The 14,924-nt window shown below is 40.5% G+C and overlaps 1 long non-coding RNA gene across 1 annotated transcript; it reads left to right on the top strand.

Moving 5' to 3' along the window:
- Positions 1-382: 382 nt before the first annotated feature.
- LOC119145810 lies at positions 383-11,014 on the top strand. The gene is made up of 5 exons (XR_005103534.1): positions 383-608; positions 1,330-1,527; positions 2,438-2,522; positions 3,429-5,170; positions 10,110-11,014. It is a non-coding gene; the product is annotated as an uncharacterized LOC119145810 (long non-coding RNA).
- The last annotated feature ends 3,910 nt before the right edge of the window (positions 11,015-14,924 follow it).

The following is a 14,924-nucleotide window of genomic DNA, read 5'->3' as shown; positions in this document are numbered from 1 at the left end:
TGGGGAATACCTGCTCTGATGCGGGCTCATCTGCATGGCCAGTACAGCAGCCAATAACTCCAGGGCTTGGTGACATCTGAGCTGAGGATTTGAGGCCATTCATTTAAATGTTTGAATCAAAAATCACAGTTACAGAGACTGAAATACTCTAGCAGGTCTAGCCCTTGGCACTTAAACAATATAAAAAGTTACCTTTTGGTGATGCAAATAATATATGATAAAAAACAATCCAACAGAAACTGCTGATGGGAAATCTGACTAGGTTGATACAGTTACTATCTAAGTCATGCTGCAAGCTATAGATGAATATTTTGCACAATCCGTTCATTGTTAATGAACATCCAAGCTAGCAAATTAAAATAAACCCATTTTATCACTCAGATTTAATGATTTCCTGCTGGGCCTTTTTAATGTTCAGAATTGGCCGCCTTTGAAATACTTAGCTCATCAGCAAATTTGCCTTCAGTCTTGTGTTTCTTCTCCACTGAAGGTTACTCTGAAATTTTCACCTTTTGCTTTCAGATGTTTATATTTAAAGGTGCCCACTGCTAGCATGAAGAACGTTTACCTCTCCTTGAGCTCGGAGTTCATAATGCTGTTTGAACACTGTAAGTCCTTAAGTACTGAAAAAAGGTGAACATTCAGCTCCAGAAATTTCAAATCCAGGTGAAGTGAACTTGCTGATTAACTCTGTGAATGAAATGAGTATTTTAGTACAGCGCTAGGATGACAGCAATGAAAATCTGTCCTAAAATATAGTAAAACCCGCAGGAAATACAAGGTACCTGCTGAGAAACCAGCTTTCTCTTTGGCTAAATGTTTAAACTTTTTTAATTTTGCCTAGTTGTTCTGGGCTAGAGGGAGCATGGGTACAGATTACACAGCGCCGTCACTGCCACGGAAATGCTCATATTAATCTAGATTTGTATGCTGTGTGACTGTTGGCAATGAGGACAGTTAACATTCCAATATCGCTTTCCCTTCAAGGATACTGAAGAGCATTGGACACATTAAGCTCTGAGGTTGGTAATTTACTAATGAGAAAACTGATTCAAAGAGAAATTAGGAACTTAATCTCTCATCCACTGAAGCCAATGGAAATCATTCTGTGATTTCCTTGGGCAGACTGTGTGTAGCTTGTAAAAGGTCATACAAGAAATCACAGAAAAATTAGAACAGAAGTCCAATATTTTTTTTTTGTTCGGCACAAGAATAACTGTCCTTTATCCGATGCCTGAATCCTTTGTATCTGAATCCCTTTTCCTTAATGCAGTTTAAAACTACTCCAGTAGATTTAGATTTACTAATATATTTTCCTATCACCACCAGCTGTGTGCTGCGGGAGAGGCGACGTTGAAAGGATAACCAATCGCTTTGGAGCACTACCATTTTTTAATTCAGACTCAGCACCGTGGGTCTCCTCTCTGGGAGCCTTCACTGGTAGTGGAGGCTGAAGCTCCAGAGTCTGGAAGCAGCGATCTCTTGGGCAAGTTTCCTACAGGAGGAGCAGAAGCCAGTCCCACAGAGGTAAAGAATCAAAACCTTTGTATCCTATTTGCATGCTCACAATTGTGTTAAGCGCTTTAGTACAGCTGAAAGCCATACCTCATGTCATAGAAATGGAATTTTCAAATTCTTTGAACTAGTTAAACTTTAACAAAAAACTCTTCTGTATTGCTGAGGCCTTTCATTGAACTAAAGCATCTGGTTTTCAGAGTGACACCATGACATTGAAGAAGTCACAATTAAATTCTTCAGACTTGTTATTTTAGAGGTAGTATTCTCCAAGGACCTAATCCAAACCACTCTGTACTCAGTAGAAATCTTTCTGCCTCGGGGCTTCCTTGATGTTTTGCAAGATCCTCTATCTCTGGTCATATTTCAGGCAGTTTATTACAAAATTCCATAATGCAATATGCATTGCTTGTGTGGCTAGCAACCTTTATATCAACAGTCTAAATAAATGCTGGTACCACTACCATAATAACTTCAATGGAGGTAAGAAATATAGTGCTGTATTTACAAATTTGATCTGCTCAGGGCCTAGGGCTGCAGTAACTTCGATATAGGAGTGTTTATGTGAAAAATCGCTGGATCATACACATGATTATTTATCAAGATGGTCTATGTATAGTGCTAGTGTTATGCATTAGCACCTACTTGATGTAACAGGAATAAACATTTTAGGAAGAAACACGAAGGACACTGGAAAGGTGTATCACAAGCACAGTTTTATAATGAACCCGTGGAATATTTATGTTGTATGTGCCACGTAAAATATGTGAGAGCTAGCCAAGTAAAGCCCTCCCAAAACTAGGTAAGCAGGACACTTTTATAATGGTGATATAACTGAAAGAGCATTCCTAGGCTTTTATGAGCCTTCTGTTTTCTGTTGGTGTTCCTTCAACTTACATAACACTTAAATGTCATTCCACAGCACGACAGAGAACAAATGTATTTTCATGATATACAGAACAAACAAGTTTTTGCACTGATCTGGGCTTAGCAAACTCTACTGTGCGGTAAGTGGTAAATGTATTATTCTACTGTGTCATATAAAGGATTATTTCGGATGTTTGAAATAATGCATATAGTTAAAGGTTATGGTAGAATAACGTTAGAGAAATTCATTGTTTCTGGACCTGATGGTAATACGAATGATAAAAAGGTGATGACTATTAGAGCCTTGAAGCATTACAGTCATTTTACTATGATAATAGTCCTCAGATTTGGTTATAGCCCTAATACGTTACCTGAAAGTTAAAATCAGTTTCTCAGGTCTCTTGCCACATAATGATTGCTTATTGTCTAGAATGCAATTTCTGAAAGAAAATGAGAGTTGATCTTGAGGATAAATCCTGGTTTCTTTTATCTTTTTCCTTTTTCTTCTTTTCTTAAGAAGAGCTAAACATGGAGCTTGTATTTCAGAGAAGGAATCAATTTAGGCTCATCATTTCTAGCTTGAAATACACCAGGACAAATATCTCTCCTGCTCCGTGTTTTTATCACTCTTGGTACCGGACCGCAGGCACATAATGTTTCTGGTGTTAGAAGCAATACACCAAAGCTGTCAAGTGACTGAGCGCTTCAAACCAGACCCTACAGATTGTTTTGTTTTACTTTTGAGATACCTTAAACAGGCATGTGCGAAGGAGCAGCTCACAGAAACCTGTCCCGGCTGCTAGGCTTGTTTGGGGGGCACAGTGCTGTCTGCCTGAAGGACACGGGCTCTAAGATGCCTCTCCTCAGAGTGCCAGCCTTCCCCTTCTGTGCAGAAGTGCGCAGCAGGAGAAAGGAGTCAGGGTCACAATTGTTGCTCCTTCCCTACCACACCAGACAGCGGTCCCAGCTCGGTTTTGAAACGGTGCCCATTATCATAATATTAGCACTTCACAATGCTTAATGTGTGTTTAATCCATCATTTTCAGGACTCTCAAATGAAGGACTCACCGTCCCTGATCTCTGCTACCAGTGCAAAAAAAAATACCGATTGCAATCTTAGCCATAACAAGGTCGCACAGTAAAGCACATATCAGAAGAAAGTCTAATAATAATTTTCATTGTGTGTAATAAGTATATAATAATGTTTAGAAGAAGAACGGTGAAAGTCAAAGCTTTTCCTCTATTCCTGATTCTGCCTCTGCATTGAAACACACACACAAAAGACAAGGGAAAAGATGGAAGAGGATGAGAGTAATATTCCAGCTAAAGCTGAACTGGTTCCAGACAAACTGTAAAAGAAACGGAATGGTGTCACAATTATGACAATGCAGAATAGAAATTCAATATTCGTTCTGTAGTTTGTGCTCTGCTTTACCTTAGGGACTAGGAAATGTTTGATTAAAAGGGGACTCATGTTGGCAGGGTGCATTATTCATTCCAGATTTTACTTTTGTAACTCAGGATAGTCAAATACAATTCTTACCCCAGAATCTGTCTGATGTCTCTGTATTTCTGGAGCTTCACACAGGTGATTGGAAATCAAACATTCAGGGGAGATACTGCAGTTAAGTATTAAACCTGACAGCTTTTATATGTCTAGTACAATAATTGATTTCATGTTATGCTAACCTACTCTGCAGGTTAAAGCAGCACGGATAGTTCCATTTCATAGAGTAGTCACTGAATTTTTACTTTTAAGGTTTTAAAAGCACTGAGGCAATTTACATTTCTATTTTCCTTTTAAAACATTTATATAATTGAAGAATACAGTGAACACTTGCTCAGACAAAGGGACAAATTCAACCCCAAAAATTCCACTGAGAAAAAAAAAAAAAAAAAGTAAAAAAATAATCAGTAAAATACTAAAAATAAGTTAACTTCTTGAAGGGAGAGGTTATATGTTTATTTTCTTTCTCTTTGTTCTGGTCAATTTACTACCTGCCTGTGCCGCCTTGTTGGAGCGGGGAGCTGAGGAGCGCTTGGCAGTGGCAACAGTCCGAGCAATTTCTGGCATTTCAGAGTTTAAAGGCAAACAAACTAAATACTCTATTAAGCAATATGGTTCCAAAAATACATTGGTATAATGTCACTGCTGACAAATTTTGGATTCACGCACCTTCTTCTTGACCAGAAAGGTTTCAGAGAAGAACTCTCCAGTGTCCTTGGTGGAAGAGGTTTTTCCCAGGTAATCCTCAGGCTGGAGTAAACTGTTTCTTACAATGCAATAAAATGGAAATTAATCTGTATTCAAAAGCACTGCTCTTTTTTAAGAATTCACATATATTAATATTAGGGAAAAAAAGGTGGGATTCACAGAGTATTGTTGGACATGATGCAAGTTGTCTACCTTTCCAGGTACGTGACCCCTTTCCATCTACTTCAGGTTCATCTCAACCAGTCCGCAGAGTGATTTAAATGCGGGTCTCCTACTTTTCAGGAAGCTCCCTAAACTGAAAATAAGATGGGCTAGGTTGAACTGCCTTTAATCTTCCCAGGTATTACTGTTTCACTTAAATACATATTATACCTGGAAAAGACAGGCTGCTTCCGTGGGCAGCTGCTCCAGGCACTTGATTCCCACCCCGACCTCACTCAACAGACATACCTGTTATGCCAGGTGGAAAACCATTAACTTCAGGATTAATTCATGAGATAATATCTTTTTACCTACTGTTACAGGTAACTGCCATGACCCTGCGCCTGCTGAAGTAAAAGAATTTCTACTTTGGTAAGGACTAAGTCAGGCTGTCTGTGGCCAGAGACCACTTCTTCTTCCAAGTAGTTTTCACTGTGTATTTATGGTGAGGAATGAGTGTCGCTTTCCTTTTGCACATTAGGACTGCTGAGCTGAAGAAAATGGGTATAACTTTTCTTTTAATTCTATAATCTTATTATCCTAGCTCCAATAAAAACTGATAATGAAATCTGAGGATATTGAGAACTTGGATTTTTTCCATTAAGTTTAACTTGATATTTTTTTCAAGCAATGTGGTACTTACTATAGTCCAACTCTTTTTAAGACTATCCAGGGAAACATAAACCCTTGCAGCGAGCCATTTTCTGTCAAAATTACATCTGACCTGCATATTTTTGCAATTCTCTGATGCATTATACAGTCAGATCAGGTTGTTCCTTGACCAGTTGTTCACCCCTATCAATTGCATTAGCATTTAACCTGTCAGTTTAAATTACAAAGGTAACAAAGGTTTAGGAAGGTTACAATAGATCCAATCTCACACAGAAGTGTGGAAGAATAATCTTAAATCATCCTTCAATGCGAGTGTTATTTTTTCTCCTGACATACATATACTCACCTTCTAGAAGCATCACTGTAACTGTGGGCAACTTTTTATGGTGCAAGCTACATGAAATTGGTAAAACTTGTGTAATAAGAGAAGTACTAGCAGTAAGACAAGCATGTATATTTTATTAGAACGTAGATTATATCTCTTGTATCCTTACTTATTTTCTCTTCTGTTCTCTATCCTTTTTCAGTGCTAAATTTCCTCTTTTTCTCTTGCTAGAGATTCTGTTCTTCCTTATGTCTGATTAGTAAATTAGGTCCTATTCTGTAGTCAAATAAGCACATCATCAGGGGTTGGATTCCTTTAAATCCTTAATCGTTTAAACTTCAAAATAATGTGTCTGCAAGAGGGACAGCCCAGCCTCTCCTCGAACCATCCATCATCCTGTGCTGTACACTTGCAACTCTACCGCATCAGTTTTGGGTTTTTTGGGGTGGTGTATTAATAAAATACAAACCTATGATGCTAGCATGCTAAGACAAAACCGGTTCTTTCAAACAAATGTGTACGCTTGGAAAAAATCTAGAAATCGTACTCATTTTGCCTAGCATCTTTCATATTCCTGTAATGACTTTATAACACATGGGCAAAAGGCAACCTAGCACTAGTCCTGTGGGGCTGTTCAGATATAGCAGGGAGATCTGGAAAATGCCACCTTGTGTGAACCAGAGGGCAGCAGGAGAGTGGCACAGGGAATCACATTTCGGCTGGCGCATAGGGCAGGGGTCTGCACAGTGCATCTATGAACAGTGATGTCAGAATTCCAACTGCAGATTGCCCAAATACAAAATATGACAGAATTCCTACCACGCCTACCCCTACCAACCTCTGCGTGCCCCTCTCAGCATCCACACAGGCTGCTGAATAACATAAAGCACTCCAGAGCCTTTTGCAAAGCTAAGATGGCACACGGTGAGCCAAAGATGCCACCGACTGAAGCATTAGGGGAAAAAAACCAAACAGCCACCAACCAAACACAAAAGCAAAATCCTGTTTCTGTTAACTTATAAGTGCCATGATATTTCCTACATATTTTCCTCCCTTTCTTACTAAAGGTGAAACAAAGGGCTTCTGTCAATAATATTCATATGCACAATGCTCACATCAAAGTTTGCCTGCATGGAAACTGCATCATTAAGATAGTAAAGAAGCAATATTAAAGGTAAAGCCAGATTGTGGCTGTTACTGAGTTCAGGAAACACAGTTGCATATTTCTTTTAATATATGTAGATATTTTAAAAATATTGTTTGCAGTGTGTCCAGAATGCATGTTAAAAAGGCTCTTAAAATAACAATACCTGCCCATATATTACATTTGAGCAATAGATAAATGCTAAAAATAATGATGCTGGAAAAATAGTTTAGGCATATATCTTTGTACGCTTACACAAATACCAACTTTACCACATGCAGCTGTGCTACATTAACTGTGCCATGATGAATGCTCTTTAATAAGCAGAAGAGTGGAGGCTGGACTACATTTGGCTCGAATGCGCTGGGCGCTGGAATCGGGATGCAGAGGTTTCATCTCCCCAGAGGTGCAGCAGCTGCTCTGCCCTCGCACAGGAGGGGGCTGAGGCAGGGTTTGCATGCGGGACTGTGGGCAGGACGCTTGAGCGCTGTCATTAGCCAGATGGACAGATGTATTTACATGCGTAACTGAAAGGCGACTGTAGTGGGAATCTATTGAGTAGTCAAATAAAAAGCACAACTCCTTACCAGTTTCCAATGAGTCCTTGGAGCCATACAGGTGTCAAAAAAGGCAATCTCTACAGTGCCAAGACTGATTCAGACCTCATTGATGTAACCCAGATTATTACTGCTCTTGAGCAAAGGCAGGTCATTTACGCTGCAGTTGCATGCGTGGTTTTATTGAAGATGCATTGGGAATTGTCAGACTCCTGAGGCAGCCATACTATCTGTACACTCAGAAGGCTCTTACAGCCTTTTCCCAGCAACTCATATTCTGTTTTCAATCCACATAGAATAATCTTAAGGCAAGAAACAAAAGGTGAAGTGAATTTCATCTTCAGTGCAACATTCGCTACTTTACTGCACAGCTGCAGATTTTGTTATTCCTTGCACAGAGACAGAGCTTGGATTTAGATTTTTGGCCCCATTGCATCTTCTGTTTGAAATAAAACCTATCTGAAACCTATCATCTTAACTGGCCAGCTAAGGCTTTTTCTTTGGAGGAGATTCCACCCCCAGACTCATGCTTTACTGACATGAGAAGTCTTCTATGACTGCGGCGGAGCAAACTGCACAGAGCTGGTGAGCAGATCCCTTCAAGGATCGTGCAGACACCGGCACAGATTTCCTGGTGCAAAACACTCCAAGAAAAGAGCAGATTCCATTTGAAGGTTCTGCTTTATCATTCCACCTCCCTTGCAATGGGGTTTCATCAATGAATACATTTAAGAAGCATCCTTTTCAGTTTTAAAGGCTTTCTCTTTCTGAAAAGTAGAGCATTAAAGCCATATAAAGTGACCTTTCTCCAGATTTATTTTTTGATGATTCCCTGTAATTTCCACCTTTCTCAAATTAAGCAGTTCACTGTGGAACAGACTATCCACTGCCCCAGAGAGTTCTCAGGAACATGACAGAGGAATGAAGCTCAAGCAGGGAGGCCAAACTATGAATAAAAAACAGAGCTCCACAGTCCTTCAATCAGCACTTGTGTTCACATCCCTGCAGTCCCCCAGCAGCCAAAACTAAAGTTAATTAAACTTTGTTCCTAAGCTTTATGTCCCAGAGAAAAAGAAAATTAAACAATAAATGACAAAAAAACAAATACAAAAGAATTTAAAATCTGTGCTACCATATTTTGACTATGCAGCTACTACTTCTTTGAACCAACAAGAACTGCTGTCCCCTGATCACATAACTCTTCTTAAGAGAGGACAAAATACTTCTCATCTCAGATAATATCCTGGGATATTCCAAAGGAAAATAAACATTTAAATATAGCATAGGCCCTATAAAAGCATCTCACCAAGACCTGCTCGGAGTGCACTGCTGCACTGAAATACACCTCCGAACTTCTTGGGTGAGCCGAGCACTGGTGAATCATAGCCCCTTTCCAGCTTCTGTAAATATCTCCAGCAAACGCACGTGGAAGCACTCCCATATCTACAATTGTAGCTCCAATTTAAACTACTGTTTCTAATATTATATATTCATAAATAAAATCCTAAATTGTTCCTTGTGGCATAAACCCAAATGCAGCCCTAGCCCTACCAAAAATAAACCTGACACCATTTGGTATGTTTTTCCAATAAATATTTATAGCGGTGCAGGTGTCAGAGACTCTTTTCGGTGAAAAAAAACCCCTTATTCAGATTTTATTGATGTAACTCACAATATTACTGCTCTTGTACAAAACAAGGTCACACTGAAGTTATATGTCAGACTTCATTAAAGTGTGTACTGGGAATCATCAACTTGTGATGCTCGCTGACCCGAGCACCTTGCAGTTCATGAACGTTAGCAAGGCTTTCTCATGCCACACATTTGCAACATCTGCACAGTCAGCTAATCAATATCGGTAAGAAAATGAACCAAAAGTTACCTAGCTGTAATTATCATTGAAATCTCACAAACCTCATGATACTGTCAACTGCGAGTACACCCCTACCTGATATTTTCAAGTCTTTCATTTGCTTGATTCACAGCAAGCTTTTGAAAACAGAGCTTTCTTGCCTTATCCAGGAAAATAATCCCATTTGGAGGATGTTATTTCTTATGCAGAAACCATCATGGACCACAGAGCTGGTCTTTGAAACTTCCAGCAAAGCTGAGAAATTTCCACAGAACCAGTTTTTGTTTCAACTACATCCTCTCCCTTCCCCCAGAAAGTTTAAGGAAGAAACAAAAGAAAAGAGGAAAAGTTCTCAGTTTCCTGTTTCCTATTCTCAATATAAATGAAATTAGGTCATGTATTTGATATGACACATATGCACTATTTATGGTCTGCAATCAAGCTGCAAGCTGTGGAGTTCAGTGCCACTGTCTATCATGAAGTCAAACTGAGCCTAAATAACTTAATATCCTTAAATTTTGTATCCACCATATATCCATGCTTTGGAGGGACAACACCTCAGCTGAAGGCTCCAGTGTAATTTGTTTGGAGCGCTGACCTTCCTTTGAAGTATTACTAGTATTTGTCACTGTTATATTCATGGTAGTGGGTGAGATTTACCAGACCTTGTTGCCTGCGTTATCAAATGGCTTAACTTAAATATTTAAATGGAAAATGGCTTTGCATTTTTACTGACACAAAGTCATTCAGACACAGGGGCTCTGCAGTACAGCAGAGGGAAATATTACGAAGCCGATGACTAACTGAGATTTCTTGTACAGTGTTGGCGTGTTGATGGACAACAGGAGAATTCCACCCAGATACTGCGCTGAATCTCTAATTAACAACAAGGAGAGAAAGAGAGCTTGTTTTGACTTACCACTTGGAGAGCTACAGGGATGAGGAACTCCACTGGACCAAAAGCCCATCCTCGTTTTCTCTGTGTATTTCACGTCACACTTTGTTACACTCAGGGTGTTCACTTTGCGTGGCTGTGCTTGGTTTTTTTTGTTTCCCGATGCGTACATCTGATAACTGCCAGAACTGGAAAGAAGATGAGTAAAATAACAATAATTATGCTTAATCACACTGAGACTATCAGAATCCGGTAAATAAATAAGCATTTCCCATGCTTGCTTCTTAATCCTAAAATCAATGTAATCTGATTATTTTCCTAATCCTACTGGAAATCAGAGGTTCCTGTAGGCTTTAGAGAAACTCCTTGGACTGAAGTTCAGTGGGAGCTGGTAACCTGATTTCTGTAGAGCCCACTTAAGAGTTCAACTGTAAAATTAGACCAAAACATTAAATACTTTAAAAGTGATTTGGGATGTCGTCATTGATAAGTGCCTATCAAGTCATCCAAAATGTTTTCTTCCCCCCAAAAAACGTGGGCAAAATTTTGTCTAAGAAACATGGACACAATCAAATTTGCTCACTATTTTAAAAAGTAATCACGTGTCATAACATTCAAACAAACCACAACACATGTAACAGAGAGACATTGTATACATAACAAAGATCTTTCAAACTGACATAGATTTGTATGACATTCACTAATTAGGTGAATTTTATACCTATTAAATTAACCAATATGAAACACTGTGTGAACCCTCTTAATTCAATTCCAGTCCGGTTCTGTTTGCTTTGGGAAATGTACAAGTAGAAACTCAATCAAGGAAGAACACCCCTGCTACTCCAATATATGTCTGCAGCTGAAAGCTTTAGCACAAGCTTAAGTAATTGGGGAGGGGGCTTCAAATAAATCAAACCTCTGTATTTAAACTAAGACACTGTGTTTTCTACTAACATCTCTCAGAGAAAGAACAATAATATTGGGGGTAGAGAACTAATCAATATTCCCTTCAAAGTAGACTGGTTAAGTGCACTAATTAAATTAAAAAGGCTGAAGATCAGAGCCTCAATAGCAGAGCAGATGTTTTGTACTCACCAGCCTGCTAAGGGGGTATTTCCGTGCTCTCTGCTGGGCCTCCACTACAGGCTGAAACCCCTGGGAGGGTCGTGCCCAGCACAAATTAGAGGCCACACCAACTTATCATCTGTCCAGGTATTTGCCAAGCACAAAGTTCACATTTAAGCATCCTTTCCCTTTACCCTCGGGAGCTGTAGCCCAAATCAACAGCTTCTGGCACATGTTCCTGATGGGCAGGGTCAGAGCAATCCTCATTTCGGTAATGAGCTTGCAGTCCTGAAGATCTGCTGTGCTGTAAATATTCGGAAGGTGGTGGGCAGAGATCACAGAAGCGCGTGTGTGCATCCCCCCCTCGTTCACCGCTCAGCACATTCCCATTCATTACAGGCAATTGCCTGAAATCACAGCGGCTGCACTGCTGTCTGTTAGAGGCAGCCACAGCACCTTCTTGTCACATTCAGTCAAATATTTCTTCATTGCCTCATGTCAAGTTCTGTTTGCATGTTGTCAATCCAAGAACCGCTCCAGAAACATGTGGAATGGTCTCTGCAGAAAGCTCTCTCCAAGTGTGACGTCTGCATGAGTGTGCAAGGCGTGTGCTTGCCACGAAGCTTGCTAGCTGGATTTCAGAACTACGTGGAGGAGCTAAGCGGTTACCCCGCTGCTTTCAACTCAGCAGCAGGCTGCGTGGCCTCCAGCGGTGCAGCAGGACTCCCAGGTGGGGTGTACAGAGGCTGCGCAAGGGGCAGCCACACCAGGGGGTCCCTGCAGGCTGCAGAAGCAGGTGCACATCCCCGAAAGTGCCCTGTGTCCAGCCCCAGACAGCCAGGATGATGTGATGTTGGATAGGACCTGGAGCATCCCAAAAGCCTGCTGACAGTATGATTTCTTTTTTAGAAAATGTCTTTACAGAAAACAAAACAAAACAAAAAAAACAAAACAAAACAAAAATTAAGCATCAAAAATACCATGCTATATAATCCATGCTAAAAATAGCCATTATTTGCATCAGAAGAAAGATGTTCATGTTATCAACTACAAAGAGGTTACAGGAAACTCTTGGATTTCTTGTCCGTGTACAAAGCTTAGAAATAATATTTTGCTGAGCTAAATGTCTTCTATATTTGCTTTTTAAAATAGCAGCTACTTTGTATTTTAACTATGGACTTTCCGTATGTTAGGTCAAGGATATTGGTTGACCATGGATTTCAATGTAAAATAATTCCCAACAGACACCGCATTCTACTTTTTTTCTAAAAGACAGCTTTAGCCTTTCTCTCCTAGACAATATATTGAAGAATTACTATGATTCTTAGTTTTTTTCTAAAGACAAATGAATAATCATATCTTTTCCCTAAACTGTAAGTCTCTATCCATCCATGTCTTTCTTTCACACAGCAAAGAGGCTAACCTAAATGAGTGTGTCACTCAGCCTAACCTAAATGCACTCACAGTGTTAACAATACAGAATTCAAAATAATTACAGTCACCAAAATCTTAGACAATTTTCTGGTGCCGTATAGCAGTAACAGGAGAGGAAAAACAGTAGCTGAGGTTACTCTGCCTAATAACAACGTTGTGGCTGTACCGAGCAATGTAATGGCACTCTCGCACAGAGATGCACATCTGCGGTACAGTAATACTGTCAGACCTGGTGCACGTGCCCAACGCAGCCTCTGGAGCTGTTTGAGTAACCTCTGCTCCACACACCAAGGAACCTCCTGTTGCAGCAACTGTAGCGTCACCTACATTTGTCTCAGTTCGGCACACCTTCCTCGGTGCACTGAACGACACCAGTCAGTGCACTGGATTTGGCCAAGGATGGAGACAAGGGAAAACAAAGAAAACAGGCAGAGATCAACTAGCATCATCGACGGGGAACACTGGGGTGTTTTGGCCATAATCTGTCATGAAGACAGAGCAGAGACACAAGAGGTTTCACTTAAAACGTGGTGGCAACGGTAAAGGAAAGAACTTGGCTTGGGTGTCAAGAGTTAGGCAACAGGGAGGTTGCTGCCAGGGAGGTTTTGGCTGGCCCAGCTGTAAGGCCAGCCCAGGCCATGGCACCTCCACCTCCATCGCTGGGGTGTACGAGAAGGTTGGACAAACAGCCATCAGAAGTTTTCATCAGAAGCCATCAAGGCTGCCCCTGCCCTGGGGCCGAGGGCCGTTACGACATGTGAAGTCTCTAGCTACAGCTAGAAAAATGTCTCGCGCTTCTGAGCTAGGTTTGCCTCCCCAGAGACCCCTGCCCAATGGCCCTGGGCAGAGCGGCTGGCGCAGGGCAGCTCAGGGAGGTGGGAGCCCACCCCCCTCTCACCCCTACGGGAGGGGATGAGGTCAGAGAGTCACTGGGGCAAAAACCTTCTAGGACAGACCTATTCAGGTTGTTTATCAATAAACACATAGGTGAAGATTTTTAAAAGGTGTTTAGACGTCTCCAGGCTCTATATAAGTTCTCGAGGTACATAAATACCTAATTGCACTTGCAGAACATCCCTCTTAAAAACATTCCCCTAGCCTGGCACGCCGGGGGCTCCTCAGTGCTGGGTGGCACTGATTTCTGCATAACCTTACATACAGCTTAAAGATCAGTAAAAATCAGTATCTACATACCTTCTGTATAACCTCAGATGCTTTACATTCACTTGAAAGGTAAAATACAAAGAAACTAAGGGGAAAAAAATAGGAAAACTTGTGAGAAGAGGCAGAGAAGGTAAGGCAATAACTTCTGCGAAGGTGAAACCGTTCTGCTGGATCTAGTTCTTTCGGGCAGAACTGAAATAGATGAAACATGTTGGCATCTTAATGCTTCGTTTTTCTTCCCTTTTCTTTATCATAGAACGAAGGGAAGTATTTCCTCTCCCATCTTAGATTTATGCATCAGACAACAGATCTGTGAAGATCAAAAAAAAGAATAATGTTTCCAAAGCAACAGAAATTCTTGAAGAAATACCGATATGTTTGCTTGATAAATTTTTTCTTCATTTCTATATTCATACAAAGCACATGTATTTTCACACACCATTGAACAGGGAAATACTGTGAATTCCCATAGAAAGCTGCTATTAGGTTATATTTCTTTCACTGGAGAAGTTATTTGCTATAGCTTTTCAAACCATAGCAAAAAGCCTTGCTATCCTTCCTGCAACTTATTTAGCACAAGTGTAAATTATTTTTTTAAAATGTTATTAATGGAAGATAGTTTCTGATTTTACAGAAATTCAAGTGTCTTCTCTGAACCAGAGACTGTTTTCAAACTAACTTGACAGGATCGTGATATCACAGTAATGCTAATTTCAAGCAAAGTCATTATTAGGAATGGATCAATACCAGTTTATCACAAAAGTGCAATGTTCAGTGGGATCAAGGCAAAAAAAAAAAAAAAAAAAAGAGATGCTCAGGAAGATGTCAGCAAAGCTAAGCAGGACCAGGGGTGGGCTGGCACACGCTAAGGAAGAGCTGAAAACAAGCAGGACCCTGAGATCGACTCTGTGGCACAGGGCGATGGAAACCAGCTGCTCCCAGGAAAGCAGAAGACACCAACCAGAAGAAATCAAGGAGGAGGAAACCAGGCTGTTTGTGCCTTTACATTGACATGCTGATTTTTCCTCCCAGTTTCCCAGGTTTTCTCTAAGCAGGCAAGTGGAGGGTATCAGCAGTG

The sequence above is a fragment of the Falco rusticolus genome, chromosome 4 (assembly GCF_015220075.1).
Source record: "Falco rusticolus isolate bFalRus1 chromosome 4, bFalRus1.pri, whole genome shotgun sequence".
Classification (NCBI taxonomy): Eukaryota; Metazoa; Chordata; class Aves; order Falconiformes; family Falconidae; genus Falco; species Falco rusticolus.
This window is presented reverse-complemented; position numbering and strand designations above follow the sequence as displayed.